This window comes from Callorhinus ursinus, unplaced genomic scaffold, assembly GCF_003265705.2.
Source record: "Callorhinus ursinus isolate GAN/ISIS: 27379988/994484 unplaced genomic scaffold, GSC_fseal_2.0 scaffold3, whole genome shotgun sequence".
NCBI classification, from domain to species: Eukaryota; Metazoa; Chordata; class Mammalia; order Carnivora; family Otariidae; genus Callorhinus; species Callorhinus ursinus.
The window spans coordinates 71,208,074-71,214,498 of NW_027397065.1; the positions used below are offsets into that span (position 1 = coordinate 71,208,074).

The 6,425-nt window shown below is 30.9% G+C and overlaps 1 pseudogene; it reads left to right on the forward strand.

Annotated features, from left to right (window-relative positions):
• Positions 1–2,166: 2,166 nt before the first annotated feature.
• Positions 2,167–2,699, forward strand: LOC112820438 (low molecular weight phosphotyrosine protein phosphatase pseudogene; annotated as a pseudogene).
• Positions 2,700–6,425: the final 3,726 nt, after the last annotated feature.

Here is a 6,425-nt window from a genome sequence, read left to right on the forward strand (position 1 = left end):
CTAAAAATCTGCATGCCTTTTTATCTGAAAGTCAAAGCAATGTTTCATAAACACCTGTTCTATTATATCACTTGTACTTCTAAAACAGTTCTACAAACTTATAATTGAAATTGAAGGTAATTAGTGCAACTGAATTTAGCTATCATAAGTGACAATTGCATACAATTATAAATCATACTTTCCATCTAATAGGCACACTTTTAATTTATTAATTTTGTTTACTGAACGTAACTGATAATACCATTATGCATTTCTTTAAAGGACTCACCATTTGTATTAATATTTTAATAATTATTATGCCTTAACCATACTTAAATATACAAAATGTAGTTTTAAAACATTCATGTTACTAAACTATATAAAACAAAATAAAATAAAAAGTGGACTGCACCATGAAGTTTTGAAAAATCTCATTTAAACATTATTTTTGCTATGAGAAACTAAATATCCAAATCACAGCAAAAACATAAAACATAACATTAAAGTAATATCAAAGTGTTGATTATTAAATTATTTTCAAAATTTTGCAAAATATTAGATTTCAAAAAGAAGTACGTTTAAGCAAAAGACAAAAGATTCACTGCAATTTATATGTAGGTATAACCAGATATAATAATTTCCCAACAATATATGAATTTATCAATATATACAAATGTAGTCTACAAAGTGTTAGTTCCATGTATACTGATCAATTGCAATGGAAAACCATAAAAGCAGTGATTTGGAAATAGTTCCTTTTCTGCCTAAATAGGAATTGGCAATTAATTAATTTAAATAGTGTTTTACAAGTTATATTGTATCACTTAATTTTAAAATTATGACAACAGAACATTTATGCCTTTATTGTAATACTTTATTTTACACAACTGACTTTTCATACATAATAACTTTCTCAACCATTATTCAAAATGGTAACTTTGGCATTCTTAATATTTGTCCCTATTTTGATTTCATTCATTTCAGGAATGAATTTTCTCAGTCGACTAGTGTTAAAATGAACTTTATTACAAGCAGATGTTTATTTTGTAACATAAATATTTAAATTAGTGAATTACATGGAGTTCTTTAATGGAAAGTGTTAACTTTATTGAGGAAAATTTAATTGCAGAATGGTTATTACTGTGAATAAGTTTTGCATGTATGTCTAGCTACCTGCCTTTTATTTTTATTGCATCATTAGTTTTAATTGCTTTAATTATATCAAGTTAAAGCCATTTACATATTATCATTGTGTATAGGTATATATTTTAGTAAGCAAGTACTTTGAGTCACAGACATCTATAATATGCAGTCTGTGGATAATTCTGAAATAGATTTACATATTTATTTATGGAACTGTATTGGAATCACTGGGATAGTTTCCCAAAATAGAAGAACTAATTTCTGTGAGAGTATTAAGAAGACAGCTGTCATGTAATGCTTCCCAAGTAGTTTTCAAAGTACATAAACAATATTCTGTAATGAACACTCAGATTAGCATATCAGATGAAAGAGTAGAAATTCATCTTGAATAACTTCTTAAAAGAAAGACATTTTGAAGAATTAAAGAAACAGATTTTTTTTTCTTGTCCGATATTACTGTGCTTTTTCAATTGAAAGTTTGAGGGTGTATTTGCTGGTTTAAGCAGCTTCTGAAATGTTGTTGAAGCCCAGACAATGTTTTCCAATGAATTTAGAATAAAGATGAAACCACGTGGTGATACCAAATGAACAAAAGAAGAATGGCACTTATCTTTGAATAAAAATGACCCTCAGAGAAAAAGAAAAGAAAGAAAGAAAAGAATCTAAAGCATGGTTTTACATAGCAATCTATGAAGTTGCTTCATTTACCTTTTTTTAAACATTATAAAAGTGAAGAACTGGTAAATATATGAAATACATTATATATATATACACATAGCAATGTATATATGAAACTTTAATACTATACATTCTGTATGTTTATATACATACTGTATGTTTACTAGCATATATCCTAGTAAAGCTTATATATTTACACGTTAGGTATCATATATACTTTGAACTAAGTATATACTATACATATACTTTGAAGTAAGCAGTAGGGAGAACCTTGAGATCAGTGCTATTGAGAAGTAAGGTAGCCACTCATAATCACCGGTAAAGAATAAACTCCTTCAGTGGGCGCCTAGGTGTGCGCGCGGGAAGATGGCTGAGCGGGTGCCGAAAGTCTGTGCTCTTCGTGTGTCTGGGTAACATCTGTCGGTCACCCATTGCAGAAGCAGTTTTCAGAAAACTTGTAACTGATCAAAAGCTTTCAGATCATGTTACCAAGGAAGACTTTGCCACATTTGATTATATACTGTGTACGGATGAAAGCAATCTGAGAGACTTGAATAGAAAAAGTAATCAAATTAAAAACTGCAAAGCTAAAAATGAACTACTTGGGAGCTATGATCCACAAAATCAACTCATTATTGAAGACCCCTGTTATGGGAATGAGTCCGACTTTGAGACTGTCTACCAGCAGTGTGTGAGGTGCTGCAGAGCCTTCCTGGAGAAGGCCCGCTAATGCCACGCCCGTTCTCCCCACAGCCCCCGGCTGGGCCCCACAGGCTCTGCTGTGAGGCCGCAACTGTTTCTTCAGTTGACCCTCGGTTTCTTACCTTAAATAATTGTAGATGGAAATTAGTTATTGTATCTGACAGACAAATAAATAAAAATGTTTCATCCAGACCAAAAAAAAAAAAAAAAAAAAAAAGAATAAACTACTGACTGCTTCAAGTTATCCAGGAACAAATATATACTGAGGCAACTAGGCAGTAAGACTGCAAGCAGGGTAGCTGAATGTAGCTGGGCAGTTTGTACACTATTCTTATAGTCTCAGCAGAGAGGGAAAATGAGGTCTGAAATTCCTCTTGCTAATTATGATACCTAGTCTGAAGTTACCTTAAGGCAAAAGGAGTGATGATTCATAATTTATTTATTCACTCAAAAGAGATACATATGTGTGTAAAGGTCTACAGAGACCTATGACAGAAATGCCATCTCATCACAGTTCATAAATAAACTAAACCACTGCCTAGAAGTTAGCAATGAGTATTAGTAAGTACTCCAACTTAAAATATAAGAAAATGATCCTAACAGAAAATAAGCACAGAGTAAGAGAAACCAAGGGAGAGTCTGTATCTTTGTGTGTAGTCGCATATCTTGCACACATTGACCTCTCTAACTAGAGTGGTGAGAAAAAGTCAATCAAACCAAAGAATTAAATCAGAAAAAAAAAATCTTACTTTTGAGAATAACTACTATAGAGTATGGAAGAAATGTATGAAACCATCTATAATAAAAACTTTACAAATCCAACTATAAAAGAGTAAAAGATGGGAAAATGAAAATAAAATGCTGAGAGGAAAATGGAAATAATAAATTTGGGTTAGTTGTCGAAAGATGGTACAAAATTTAAATGGAAGCAATAAAAACGGCTGCAGAAAGAAATGGCAAGATGGAACGGAGAGAAAACTTGGTAAATATGGAGCTCTCAGAACTGAGATGACACGTGCAAATAGCATGGTGTCTAAACAAGAGAACAAACAAAAATAAAAACAAATAAAAATATAACTTATAGGAAATCATAAACTATTGACATCTCCTTAAAATTAAAAAGTAGGGAAATCATTTGAAAATATAAGCAATCAGAGGCTATATGTTGGTTTCTGAGGTTTCTATTCTTTAAGCCATGGCTAAGCAAGTCCAAGGAATGAGGAGTACAGAAAGAACATGTGCTTGAAAAACAAGAGCACTTTTTTTTTTCTTTTTTAGAGAGAGAGAGCACGCGAGCAAGAACGAGCAGGGGAAGGGAGAGAGAGCAGAGCCCCACATGGGGCTTGATTTCATGACTCTGAGCTCATGCATGTCCTGAGCTGAATCCAAAACCAACTGAGCCACCCAGGTGCCCCTAAAAACAAAAGCACTTTTAAAATAGCTTCTTATAAACTTGATTTAGGTTTTAAATCTAGATTTAAATTTTAAGTTAGATTTAGATTTCAACTGGTAAAATATTAGATTTTACTTTTTAAACTCTCCCCAGCTTAAGTTCTGAATCAAACTCAAATTGAGTAGGCTACTGTCCCATTCTCCTCCTCCCACTGCCTATTTTTATCTTGATCAATAACTAAAAAATACAAAAGCTAGAAGGCTCAGTTGGTTGAGCATCAGACTCTTGATCTCAGCTCAGGTCTTGATATCAGGGTTGTGAGTTCAAGCCCTGCACTGGGCTTCAAAGAAAAAAAAAAAAAAAAGCTAGAAGAACTATTGAAAAATTATACAGTGTAAAGCCATAATAACACCCTGCCAATTGAAGGCTTAATATTTCTGTATACTAATAAAGTTATATATGTATTATATATATTTTTACATATATGTACAAAAATATATGTGTACAAAATATATAATACTTATTCAACAATATGTATATACAAAAGTAGGTATATACTTTATATATATAATAGTAAAATTTATATATATTATCTACATGTTATATATATTATATATACTTATATACTATATACGTATGTATACTTTGTGCTAGACATATTAATAATAATCATAAAATAAATACATAAAAAGCTGAGATTTTGGCCAGAATGTCCTTAAACAATTGGTTCTACAATGTGTACAGGTATGTGATAAACACATGGACCAAATGGGCTTTTGCAGTTTTAACTGCCTTCTTTCTCCTTGTTTTTCTCATTGATTATGAATTTCTGTATAATTTCTATTTACATAGTGGCTTTGTGTCAAGAAGGGAAAAAAAAGAGATAAATATGAGATCATAAGTCCAGCAACCTGATTATGGTATTAAAGAAGAAGTAAAACGGTAACTATCCATTATACTGCATAACACCTAGGGTGATTAATACTTGTCTGAGTTAGAGTAGAAATTGTATTATATATAATATATGTTATATATAAAATATATATGCATTTCCTATATGTAATAATATGTGTGTATATATATAAATATAAACATTTATGAGTTTATAGAATTATTAAGCCTTCAATTGGTAGCATGTATTATTATGGCTTTCCATTGTATAATTTTTCAATATCTCTTCTAGCTTTTATATTTTTTAGTTATTGACCAACGTAAAAATAGGCGGTGAGTGGAGGAGAATGAAACAAAGTAGCCTACTCAAATTGAATTTGATTCAGAACTTAAGTTGGGGATAGTAAAAAAAAAAAAAAAAACTATTTTACCAGTTGAAATCTAATCTAACTTAAAATTTAAATTGATTTAAAACCTAAATCTAGTTTATAAGAAGCTATTTTAAAAGTGCTTTGTTTTCCAAGCTCATGTAAATTAGTTTAAAAACAATTTAGTTTAGTTTAGTTTAGGGTAAAATAGGCAAATATTTAATAAATCTAGAAATTATAATTTAAGTAAATTTTGATAACCTGCTGACCCAAAGGCATTGAACAAATAAATGAACATGATAGCAGCTATTCAGTATTCTGTATTTTTAAATAAATTGTTCAAGAGGAGAGAAAAATAGCATAAAATATTCCTTTATGTAATCATATAATAAAATGATTTCAAGGAATACATTATTAAGTGAAAAAAAATAGAGGTGTAACTTGCTGTCTATAAGCTCACCAAAATCAGAAATATAAAATTAAGAAGCAAGAATGGCAACCAAAGTATGATTATAAATATAAATTACTTACAATTTCTCAATCCCTACCCACAGAATATGTAAATTTAATTATCTAACAGATAACACTGTGTAGATCAATAAATGCTATTCATTTTTCCAAAAAATTTTCATGAGCTACTAAAAGATTTTTCAGGGGGCGCCGGGTGGCTCAGTTGGTTAAGAATCTGTCTTCAGCTCAGGTCATGATCCCAGGGTTCCGGGATGGAGCCCTTGCTTTGAGCTCCCTGCTCGGCTGGGAATCTGCTTCTCCCTCTACCCCTCCCCCAGCTCATGCTCTCTCTTGCCCTCTCTGTCTTTCTCTCTCTCTCTCAAATACATAAATAAATAATCTTTAAAAAAATAAAAAAAAAGATTTTTCAGGATCTTCTAAACATTAGTATTTTGGGAAAAATGCAAAGAAAGGAACAAAACAACCTCAAAATTATTACTAAGGAAAACCCATTTCAAATGAATTTCCTCACTGTTGATACATTATAATGTGAGGCAGAAAAGAGAGAGCGAAAGTAAAAGTTGAGCAGTTAACATTTACTTAAAATGAATCACTCAGAATATATCTAAATAATGAAGTGCTTTGAACTAGTCTAACTGGCTACAATAAAAATGAAAACCAATGCTGAAAATAATCTTTATCATTTTTAAATGACTGACTTGGCATCATGCAACTATTGCCACAAAATCTAAGATATCACTGCTTTAAAGAACTTCAGGTTTTTTTTTAATGACACTCGTGTAAAAAATGTAAACTGATCT